The sequence below is a fragment of the Aotus nancymaae genome, unplaced genomic scaffold (assembly GCF_030222135.1).
Source record: "Aotus nancymaae isolate 86718 unplaced genomic scaffold, 86718_ANA_hifiasm-v0.15.2.pri h1tg000029l, whole genome shotgun sequence".
NCBI classification, from domain to species: domain Eukaryota; kingdom Metazoa; phylum Chordata; class Mammalia; order Primates; family Aotidae; genus Aotus; species Aotus nancymaae.
This window is the reverse complement of record NW_026988442.1, coordinates 16,235,126-16,247,545: the sequence shown is the minus strand read 5'-3', so window position 1 is coordinate 16,247,545 and position 12,420 is coordinate 16,235,126. Positions and strand designations below refer to the sequence as shown.

At 48.4% G+C, this 12,420-nt stretch overlaps 1 protein-coding gene across 7 annotated transcripts in view; it reads right to left on the bottom strand.

Moving 5' to 3' along the window:
• Positions 1-12,420, bottom strand: part of DLGAP4 (DLG associated protein 4) — a 170,022-nt gene that overhangs the window by 75,133 nt on the left and 82,469 nt on the right. The window lies entirely within an intron of this gene.

The following is a 12,420-nucleotide window of genomic DNA, read 5'->3' as shown; positions in this document are numbered from 1 at the left end:
TTATTATTATTTTTTTTAAAGATGGGGTTTCACCATGTTGGTCAGGCTGGTCTTGAACTCCTGACCTCAGGTGATCCACCCACCTCGGCCTCCCAAAGTGCTAGGATTACAGGCGTGAGCCACCGTGCCTGGCCTCTACCTCCTAGGTTCAAGCGATTCTCCTGCCTCAGCCTCCCAAGTAGCTGGAATTACAGGCGCCCACCACCATGCCCAGCTAATTTTTTGCATTTTTAGTAGAGATGGGGGTTTCACCATGTTGGCCAAGCTGGTCTCGAACTCCTGACCTCAGGCGATCCACCCACCTCAGGATTACAGGCATGAGCTACCTCGCCCAGCCTACTTAAGGGTGACTCTTCCTTTGGGGTGACTTCCCTACCCCCTGAGGTTATAAGGAATGCCCCTGTCTTGTCTCAAGAGTCTCAATCCTGGGATTGGAGGCCTGCCCACCAGTCCTTCAGTCCTGGTCACTATTTCCCCCAGAAGGCTGAGTGGATCTGTCTAAAAACAGGACATGGAAGAGTGAGGATCCATATACTCAGCACACAGTAGGCACTTGATTAATCAGGGATGTCCTAGTCCAAGGCTTGCTGGACCCCAGACAGGAAGCCTGCCTTCTTCCCAGTGTCCTCTGTGGAGAGGTGCCTGTTCCAGCAGTAGGGAATTTTTAGTCCTCATCACTCATTTTTGGGAAGACCTCCTGGGTCCTCCCATTATTCCCTGACCCTGTGGCCTCCATCCTGACCTCACTGTCACTTACCTAGACCACTGCACCAACCTGTGAGTGGCCTCTTAGCCTCTAATCCATCCTGCTCATGTTGCTGGAGGACTTGCCCTGAAACTCCTGTAACATACCTTCATCACCCACGTTTGTACCTCTTTACCAGGACTGGATGGCTCCCATGCACAGGGGACAATGAAGAACTCAGGGCTTTGAAGTCAGACAGACCCAGTTGCGAAACAGCTCCCTGACCTACTAGCTGGGTGACCTTGGCCTTGATAATAATCTTCTCTAGGCTGACATTTCTTTGTGAAATGTCTGTAAACGTGTGTGTCTGTGTGTGCCCATGTGCATGTGAGATAAGTGGGTTAGATCAGGAATTGGAGACATAGGCACTATTCTGGCTGCAGCAGGCATCTCTAATCGATGGTGGCACATTTCTCTGCTTAACCAAATCTCAGAACTGAGCTCCAGGGATCAGAGATGACACATGGTTGAAGTCCATTTACAATCTCTGGATATGATGGTCTTTGAGGTTCCTCTTAACCCTGACACTGTGAGGACTGGATGGACTGGGCTGACAAGAGCCTGCAGTGGAGTAACCACAGAGAGGGGACAGGTGGGCCCAGGGTAGGCTTGGGGGACAGGGTTGACTGGAGGGTTGACTGTGTACTGCAGTTTTATCAGCCTCCCTTCCTGTGTATGGGGTTGGGGAGTGGTTAGGGGTAAGAGGGCAGTCAATCAGAGAAGAAATGGAAGAAGGGACAAAGAGGGGCAGGCACAGCAGCTGGTGACTGGATTGTCACAGATGGGAGGTACCCGTGGTTCCCCAAACCAAAGCCTCACAACACAGATGGAGACTCTGAGTCCCAGGGAAGGGCAGGTACCCACTCAGAGTGACACAGAACTCAGGGTCCCTGAGCAAGGAGCAAGGGTGGTTCCCAGGCCTGGAGCCCAACCCAGCTCAGCCTAGAGCCACAAGTACTGTCAGGGAGTGAGCCCAAGTATGTGTGCCTGTGTGCTTGCACACACCCAGGTGCAGAGAATGCAGCTGGCAAAAATGGGGGTGCACCCTGTAGCCCACCACCATGTCTGCCCAGGCCACTGGCTGTCATCACAGCCTCCTTGTGATTCAGAGGGAGTGAGAGAGACATAGAAAGGGAGGATGGGGAGGAGGGCCAGAAACTGAGAGGGAAGGAACCCAGAGAGGGTGGGAGGGAGAAGCAGAGAACTGAGGGAGGCAGACAGAAGGCAAAGATGGTGGGGGGAGAAAAAGCGAGAGGAAGGGAGGGGAAGCTGGAAGAAAGAGAGGGAGATGGGCAGAGTAAAAGGAGGGAAGGAGGAGGAGGGAGGCTGTTCTTCTTTTTCTCAGAGGCATAAAGAAAGGAGAGGCAGGAGGGGGCAGACTGGGGAGTGATGGCACCCCCAAACTGCCTCCCAGATAGGTGCTTTGGCTGGGGAGGGGCACCCATCCACAGCGGCTGTTTCTCCCACCATCCCAGCTAGAGCTGACCCCGCCTGCCAGTCACCTGCCAGAGCTATTTCTGGAATGTAGAATCTGGGTCAGACAGGGGGAGGGAGAACGGGGACAACAGTAGTGGCACTGGCAGTGAGGAATTGGCCAGACCCACGTGGGTGGGCATGCGGGCAGGCAGGCAGGCAGGAAGCTCCTCACCCTGCCCACGCCCTGCTTGAGAGGGGCTCTCACTGCCTCCATAACTGCCGCTCCCCTACATCTACCCACCAGCCTGCACAGGGCCTGAGTGCACAGATGCCCCTGTGAAAGGAATGGAGCTTTCATGCCCCTCAGCAACTTGGAGGCTCAGAACAACCCTAAGGGTGGGGACAGGACCTGACTGCTTACCCCATGGAGGCAGGTGCTGAAAAATAAGAGTGTGGCCTTCTGAGCAGGGGTGACCCTGCAGGGAGATAGTGGCTAGATGTGCAGAGGTGAGGATGTGCCTGTGTGTGCTGGTGTTTGTCTGTGGAGGGAGTGATTAGGGGCAGGTTTGCCATATAAGGTTGTACACATTTTACACTGATCAAAGATGTTACATATCAGTGGGGAGCCATTCATCTCATAGACATAATTCAATTATATAATTATCATGATAAATTTCTGGCAGATGGAGGTAAAGGACCTTATTCTAATAAAAAGTGTACATCATGACAATTTTCAACAGATGGCAGTTAAGTGTCTTAAGGAGTGCCCTTTTTTTTTCAGATGGAGTCTCTCTTTGTCACCCAGGCTGGAGTATAGCATGCGATCCTGGCTCACCACAGCCTCCGCCTCCCAGGTTCAAGTGATTCTTTTGCCTCAGCCTCCTGAGCAGCTGGAATTATAGGTGTGGGCCACCATGCCCGGCTAATTTTTTTTTTTTTTTTTTTGAGATGGAATTTCCCTCTTGTAGCCAAGGCTAAAGTGCAATGGTGTGATCTCAGCTCACTGCGACCTCCACCTCCTGGGTTCAAGTGATTCTCCTGCCTCAGCCTCCCAAGTAGCTGGAATTACAGGCGCCCAGCACCATGCCCAGCTAATTTTTATATTTTTAGTAGAGACGGGGTTTCACCATGTTGGCCAGGTTGGTATCGAACTCCTGACCTCAGGTGATCCACCTGTCTCAGCCTCCCAAAGTGTTATGATTACAGGCATGAGCCACTGCACCTGGCCTTTTTCTTTTTCTTTTTTTTTTTGAGATGGAGTCTCACTCTTGTCACCCAGCTTGGAGTGCAATGGTGCAATCCCAGCTCACTGCAACCTCAGCCTCCTGGGTTCAAGCAATTCTTCTGCCTCAGCCTCTAGAGTAGTTGGAATTACAGGCGCCTGCCACTGTGCCCAACTAATTTTTGTATTTTTAGTAGAGATGGGTTTTGCCATGTTGGCCAGGCTGGTCTGGAACTCCTGACCTCAAGTGATCCATCCGCCTTGGCCTCCCAAAGTGCTGCGATTACAGACATGAACCACAGCGCCCAGCCTCTTTTTTTTTTTTTTTGAAGACAGGGTCTCAATCTGTTACCCAGGCTGGAGTACAGTGGCATGATTATGACTCACTGCAGCCCGACTTCCCAGGTTCAAACAAATCCCACCTCAGCCTCCTGAGTAGCTGCGACAACCATGCCCAGCTAATTTTTTATTTTGTGATACAGGTTCTCACTGTTGCCCAGACTGGTCTTGAACTCCTGGGCTCAAGTGATCCTCTCACCTTGGTCTCCCAAAGCACTGGGATTATAGTATGAGCCACTGCACCCAGCCTCTTTTTCTTTTTAGACGGGGTATTGCTCTCTCACCCAGGCTGAAAGTACAGTGGCTAATTAAAAAATTATTTTTTGTAGAGATAAGGTCTCACTATTTTGCTGAGGTTGGTCTTGAACTTCTGGCCTCAAGAGATCCTCCTACATCAGCCTCTGAAAGTGCTGGGATTATAGTACTGTGCTCAGCAGTGAACTTGGCCCGAGCATGCTCCTTTTGGCTGCATTTGTTAAAGACTTACAAGAAAAAGGGGACAGGTGTGGTGGCTCATGCCTGTAACCCCAGCACTTTGGAGGTCAGGAAGGGCGTATCACTTGAGGTCAGAAGTTTGAGACCAGCCTGGCCAACATGGTGAAACCCCATCTCTACTAAAAATACAAAAATTAGCCAGGCATGGTGGCGCATGCCTGTAATCCTAGCTACTTGGGAGGCTGAGGCAGGAGAATGGCTTGAACCTGGGAAGTAGACTTTGCAGTGAGCAGAGATTGTGCCATTGCACTCCAGCCTGAGCACAAAAAAAAGTGGTTCACGCCTGTAATCCCAGCACTTTGAGAGGCTGAGGCAGGCAGATCACCTGAGGTCAGGAGTTCGAGACCAGCCTGACCAACATGGTGAAACCCCATCTTTACTAAAAATATGAAAGTTAGCTGGGTGTAGTGGCACACGACTGTAATCCCTACTACTTGGGAGGCTAAGGCAGGAGAATTGCTTGAACTCACGAGGTACAGGTTGCAGTGAGTCAACATCATATACTTCAGCCTAGGCAACAGAGCAAGACTCTGTCTCAAAAAAAAATTTACAAGGAAAAGAGAAACTCAAAAGAAATAGGAAAGATTTACAAGAAAAAGAGGAACTCATAAGAAATAGCCAGGCCTAGTGCCATGGCTCACACCTCTAATCCCAGTACTTTGGAAGGCCAAGGTGGAAGGATTGCTTGAGCCCAGGGGTTCAAGACCAGCCTGGTGCAACATAAGGAGACCCCATCTCTACAAGAAATCTAAAAATTAGCCAGTTATGGTAGTGCATGCCTCTGGTCCCAGCTACTCAGGAGGCTTAGGTGGCAGGAGGATCGCTTGAACCTGGGAGGTTGAGGCTATGTTGAGCTATGACCATGCCACTGTACCCATGCCTGGGTGACACATGGAGACCCTGTCTAAAAAAGTAAGAAATAGCCAATCTTCAAGGAGTGTTTAGAGGAAAGGGAAGAAGACCAGAACTTGCTTAGTTGGAAAATAAATTTGTCAACTCCAGCCCCTCCACACAGTAAACCATTGTCAGATTGATATAGGCAGGTGGATCACTTGAGGTCAGGAGTTTGAAACCAGCCTGATCAACATGGTGAAACCCCATCTCTACTAAAATATAAAAAATAGCCAGCCATGGTGGTGGGCACCTATAATCCCAGCTACTTGGGAGGCTGAGGAAGGAGAATCACCTGAACTGGGAGGTGGAGGTTGCAGTGAGCCGAGACTGTGCCATTGCACTCCAGCCCAGGTGACAGAGTCAGACTCTGTCTCAAAAAAAAAAAAAAAGATTCAGCCTCCTCAGGTGTGGTGGCTCACGCCTGTAATCCCAGCACTTTGGGAGGCCAGGGTGGCTGGATCACCTTAGGTCAGGAGTTTGAGACCAGCCTGACCAACATGGAGAAACACCATTTCTACTAAAAATTCAAAATTAACCGGGCGTGGTGGCACATGCCTGTAATCCCAGCTACTACTCAGGGAGGCTGAGCCAGGAGAATCACTTGAACCTGGGAGGCAGAAGTTGCGGTGAGCCAAGATTGTGCCATTGCACTACAGCCTGAGCAACAAAAGTGAAACTCCATCTCAAAAAAGAAACAAACAAACAAAAGATATAGCCCCAGGGCAAAGATCAAACCAAGGTCATGGCCAGTTAAGATAAGGTATTTGGACAAATCAAGTTGAATCAAGGTGTGGTTAAATATCTCTTATTAACACTCTAAAAATAGTAGAGCCAAGCGTGGTGGTTCACACCTGTAATCCCAGCACTTTGGAAGGCTGAGGCGGGTGGATCACTTGAGGTCAGTGCAACACCAGCCTGGCCAACATGGTGAAACTCTGCTAAAAATACAAAAATTAGCAGGGCGTAGTGGCACACGCCTGTAGTCCCAGCTACTTGGAAGGCTGAGGCATAAGAATTGCTTAAATATGTGCCACTGCACTTCATCCTGGGTGACAGAGAGCAAGACTCTGTCTGAAACAAAAAAATAAAAATAAATAAATAAATAAATAAAAATAGTAAGATACCAGGTAGAAGATGCTATTATCTGGTCAAAAGGGCCTACAGAAAGCTTAAGGACATGGACCAACAAAAGCCCAAAGTAGGCATAATTAAGTCAAGAGAGAGGCATGACTCAAAAGTAATTGTGGGTGTGGCTTTTGGCACTTGAAGTTACATGGAATCAAATACATAAAAAACTCATCAAGTGTTTGAGGCAGGTGCATGGGTAAGATTGACCAGGTTAGGCTAAAGGGAATAAGACCATTCAAGATGCAAAAGACATCTAGCTCCCTAACTTTCTTTTCTTTTCTTTTTTTTTTTTAAGATGGGGGTTTCTCCATGATGGCCAGGCTGGTCTTGAACTCCTGACCTCAGGTGATCCACCCACTTCAGCCTCCCAAAGTGCTAGGATTACAGGCCTGAGCCACCGCGCCTGGCCCTAACCTTCTTTAGGAAGGAAACAAGCTAAGAAAGGTGTTCAGCTTGCCCAAGGCTATATTCTCTCTCTCTCTCTTTTTTTTTTTAAAAGATGGGGTTTCACCATGATAGCCAGGCTGGTCTTGAACTCTTGACCTCAGGTGATCCACCCACCTCGGCCTCCCAAAGTGCTAGGATTACAGGCCTGAGCCACCACGCCCGGCCCCAAGGCTATATTCTCCAAGTTCTCTTTAGAAGTCACCAAAAAATGCGGATGGAGAAGGAAGGGCTTTCAGAGAGCAGAACCAAGAGCTGTGAACAGTAGACTGGAAAATCAACCCCAGGGAGTAGAACTTGGATCTAATCAACAAAGCTCAACGCATTTGCCCAACCATTGCTCAGAAGAACTTTAGAATTGCCATGGATCAGTAAGTCTCTGAATCTCCATTCTCCCCTTTCCTGAACAGGAATGTAAATTGCAGTTATCCTGTCCTTATTTCACCAATGTATGCTGTGTGGTTGGGGAGGGTTGGACGGTGGGGTAGATAAGTAATTTCTTTAAAAAATTGTAAGTCATGTGCTGGGTGCGGTGGCTCATGCCTGTAATCCTAGCACTCTGGGAGGCTGAGGCAGGCAGATCACCTGAGGTTGGGAGTTGGAGACCAGCCCAACCAACATGGAGAAACCTGGTCTCTACTAAAAATACAAAATTAGCTGGGCACGGTGGTGCATGTCTGTAATCCCAGCTACTCAGGAGGCTGAGGCAGGAGAATTGCTTAAACCCAGGAGGCAGAGGTTGCGGTGAGCTGAGATCTCGCCATTGCACTCCAACCTGGCAACAAGAGTGAAACTCTGTCTCAAAAAAAGAAAAAGAAAATATATATATATATATATATATATATATATATATATATATATATATATATATGTCAGTTGTTCGACAGAAGCCACATTCAGACCTGACAGAGATCATAAGAGTCTGATGCAATCTCATGATTGGATGAGACTTTCGAGGGTCTTGGGAATAAACGTTTTCCACATGGAAAGGGTGTGAGTAAATACAGTCAAGACAGTGGATCATGGAACATTGAATTGTTGACCCTGATTCTTTCTTTCTTTTTTTTTTTTTTTAAAGAAAAAGTCTCTTGTTGCCCAGGCTGGAGTGCAATGATAGATCTCTGCTTACTACAACCTCCACTTCTTGGGTTTAAGTGATTCTCTTGCCTCAGCCTCCCGAGTAGCTGGAATTACAGGTGGGCACCACAACTCCCGGCTAATTTTTGTACTTTTAGTATAGATGGGGTTTTGCCATGTTGGCCAGGCTGGTCTCAAACTTCTGGCCTCAAGTGATCCACCCACCTTGGCCTCCCAAAGTGCTGGGATTACATGTGTGAGCCACCATGCTCAGGCAGACCCTGATTCTTTTCCCCTCCCTGTAGCCACACCGTTTGCCATATGAATATAGTTTCCTACACAGAGGTGAGCAGGTACTTCTCCATCCCTTGTCTGTGAGCTCAGTCATATGACTTGTGTTAGCCAATAGGATGTTAGCAGGTGTGACATGAGCAGAGGCCTTAAAATGTGCTTGTGTGGTTAGTTAGGCTTGCTATTCTGTCTTCTGCCATCACCATAAGAAGAATGTGTCCTGGCTAGACCACTGATCCCAGGAGGGCCCTTTAGTCCCAGGAGGAGGATGAGACATATAGAGTACAACTTTCCCAACTGACAAACTTGGGAGCAAGAAATAAATGTGAATTGTTATATTACACTGATTTTGTGGTTGTTTGTTATGCAGCATTATTGTAGCAAGAGCAGACCAATACAGGGACCCAGGCAGTATTGGGACATGTAGCCCATCCTCTGTCTTCAGTCCATTCATGAGTGACTGGGGTTGGAAAAACTGGTAAAGGACGGTTTATTTGAAGAGAACTGCTAGGGGTGCTGTCTATCCCACCAGGCCCACTTCCTGCTTAGAGAACTTTACATGGGTGTGAGAATATGGGGGATATGATCCTTCACCCAAGGCCCCTTTGGAATTGTAGCAGAGTGCCTGGGACAGCCTGGGACAGCTCTTCTGGATTTGGAGGCCACAGAACCTGGGCCTTGGCTCCTGTTTGGAGACCTTGAAGGTGGAGAGGCTGGCAGGGCTACAGGTGACAGCAGGTCTAGAAGGAAGGCAGTAGCAGACCAGTCTGTACTTTCAGAGTCCCACAAGGCAAAGGCCCTTGTTTTCAAGTGTGTTAAGTGATCACCAAGAGGGAAAGTAGGGCTGGAGTTGTCTTCAGAGGATTCTACCAAAGATGCCTGGCTACCAGGGTCAAGTCCCCTAGCAAAAAGAAGCTGAGTGGGGAGGAGGTAGACTGCCAGATGGAGAAGCTGAGGGGGAAGAAGAAGCAGTGAGGTGAAGGAAGATTGCCTGTGCCAGGAAAGAAGGCACTGGGCGCCCCTGCAGTGTGGGAGAAAGAGCCAGAATGTGGCATCAGGGAGTCCTGATGCCAGACAACACCTCCCTAGCTACCTACCATTCCCAAGTGGAGGAACCAGAAACAGACCGAGGTGAACAAGGAACAGAGAAGACACTGATCACCACACTCAGCTCCCCGCTATGGGCTTCCCAGCTGAGGTCAAGCCCCAGCTGCGGGTGTGTGACATTTGGGGTGGACAAGAATGAAGTTTTGAAATCAGACAAGATTGGACCCTTACTATCTGAAAACGAGACCATTTCTTAAATCTTAAAAGTGGCTGGAAAAGCTCAAGGATCTGCCCCAGATATAACCCACTGGCAGGGCAGGGAGATCAGAGAGGGTGTGACAAGCAATAGTGAGAGAGTTGTTTCTTGCTCTGCCTCCTACAAATAGAAGTTCATTCAGTCAATAAACTGGTTACCTGTATACAGAATATCTACAGGATTCAAGTTCATTTATTTACATCAAACAGCAGTTGAACACTTGAAGCAGTGCCTCTCTTCCTACAACAATCCAACCCCAATTGCTTTTTTTTTTGAGATGGAGTCTTGCTCTGTCCCCCAGGCTGGAGTGCAATGGCTCAGTCTTGGCTCACTGCAACCTCCGCCTCCGGATTCTAGTGATTCTTTTGCCTCAGCCTCCTGAGTAGCTGGCATTACATACAGGTGCCTGCCATCAAGTTCAACGAAGTTTTGTACTTTTAACAGAGACAGGGTTTCACCATGTTGGTCGGTATGGTCTCAAACTTCTGACTTCAGGTGATCCACCTACCTCAGTCTCCCAAAGTGCTGGGATTACGGGTGTGAGCTACTGCGCCCAGCTTTTTTCTTTTTTCTTTTTTTTTAAAGACAGGGTCTTGCTTTGTTGCCCAGGCTGGTGTGCAGTGGCTCAATCTTGGCTCACTGCCTCCACCTCCTGGGTTTAAGCGATTCTCATACCTCAGCCTCCCAAGTAGCTAGAACTATAGGTGCATACCACCACACCCAGCTAATTTTTGTATGTTTAGTAGAGATGGGGTTTTGCCATGGTGGCCAGGCTGGTCTCGAACTCCTGACCTCAAGGCCTGCCTTGGCCTCCCAGAGTGCTGAGATTACAGGTGTGAGCTGCCATGCCCACCCCACAATTGCTTTTGATTTTTCAGGAAGCTCAGAGTCAGGTCAGAGAACCAATAATAACAGCTACCACTTACCAAGCTCCTACCACAAGCAAGGCTCTGACTAAACACGTCATATGCACAGTCTTATTTCATCTCCCTAAGAGCTCCCTGGGGTCTGGCTTATGCCCTCAATTTATAGATGGAGAAACTGAGGCTCTGGGAAGAGAACTAGCTTGCTATAGGAAGCTCAAATCTCTCTCTACTATTGATAAACTGTAAATTGTGCTGTTTTTCCTTGGGTTTGAATTTCTATTATTATTATTTTGAGACAAGGTCTCACTCTGTCTACTAGGCTGAAGTGCAGTGGTGTGAACACAGCTCTCTGCACCTTTGACCTCCTGGGGTCAGGCGATCCCTCTACTTCAGCCTCCTGAGTATCAAGGAGCACAGGTGTATGCCAACCCAACCAGATAATTTTTAATTTTAACCTTATTTTTACTTATTTATTTTTTTGAGACAGAGTCTCACTCAGTTGCCCAGGCTGGAGCGCAGTGGCGAGATCTCAGCTTGCTGCAACCTCCACCTCCCAGGTTAAAGTGATTCACCTGCCTCAGCCTCCTGAGTAGCTGGGGTTACACACACACCACCATGCCCGGCTAATTTTTGTATTTTTAGTAGAGACAGGGTTTCACCATGTTGGTCAGGCTTGTCTTGAACTCCTGACATCATGATGTACCTGCCTTCCAAACTGCTGAGATTACAGGCGTCAGCCAACATGCCCGGCTTATTTATTTATTTATTTATTTTTGAGATGGAGTCTGGCACTGTCGCCCAGGCTGTAGTGCAGTGGTGTGATCTCGGCTCACTGAAAACTCTGCCTCCTGGGTTCTCTTGCCTCAGCCTCCCGAGTAGCTGGGACTACAGGCATGTGCCACCATGCTCAGCTAATTTTTTTTGTATTTTTAGTAGAGACAGGGTTTCACCATGTTGGCCAGAATGGTCTCAATCTCCTGACCTCATGATCTGCCTGCCTCAGTCTCCCAAAGTGCTGGGATTACAGGTGTGAGCCACCGCACCCGGCTAATTTTTTTAGTTTTTTAGAGTCAGGGTTTCATCATGTTTCCCAGGCTGGTCTCCAACTCCTAGGCTCAAGTGATCTGCCTCAGCCTCCCAAAATGTTGGGATTATAGGCATGAGCCACTGAGCCCAGCTAATTTTCTATTATTTCTTTTTTTTGACCATTTTAATGTTTTTTTTTTTTTTAAACTTTAAGTTCTGGATACTTGTGCAAAACATGCAGGTTTGTTACATAGGTATACATATGCCATGGTGGTTTGCTGCACCTATCAACCCATCATTTAGGTTTTAAGCCCCGCATGCGTTAGGTATTTGTTCTAATGCTCTCTCTCCCCTTGTCCCCCAGCCCCTGAAGGGCCCAGGTGTGTGATGTTTCACTTCCTGTGTCCATGTGTTCTCCTTGTTTAATTCCCACTTATGAGTGAGAACATGCAATTTTCTATTATTTCATGGCTTCCTCAGTTACACAGGGTCCCCTTTTTTCTCTGATCACATGTGGGTTAGCTTCAGATGATTTAGAACAAGAATCCAGGGCCCAGTAGGGTGGCTCCTGTCTATAATCCCAGCACTTTGGGAGGCTGAGGTGGGCGGATCTCTTGAGGACAGGAGTTCAAGACCAGTCTGGCCAACATGGTGAAATCCCGTCTCTACTAAAAATAAAAATTTAGCCAGGTGTGGTGGCACATGCTTGAAATTCTAGCTACTCAGGAGGCTGAAGAAGGAGAATTGCTTGCACTTGGGAGGCAGAGGTTGCAGTGAGCGGAGATCATGCCACTGTACTCCAGCCTGGGTGACAGAGTGAGACTCTCAAAATCAACAACAACAAAGAAAACACGCAAGAATCCAGAAGGTATTCCCTGATTGTGAATATGAGAGAAGCCTGCAAACACATCCCTTTGAGAAGGCTCAGTGCAGACCCCACCCTCACTGCAGGCTTCTCTGCAGGTTCCAACCTCCCCTGACCTAATTCCAACAGGCAGGTCGGGTTCCCATAAACCCTGACTACAGCAGGTGGCTGCTCTGAGCCAAGGAGCAACAAAGAACCCCACAAGCTCCAGCCCCTCCAACACCTCCCATGCCCACCAGGGGTGGCATCTGCCTCTGGGACCTCCATTTGAGCTCTAGTGGCCAGGAGGCTGGAAGTTCAGCTCCAAGG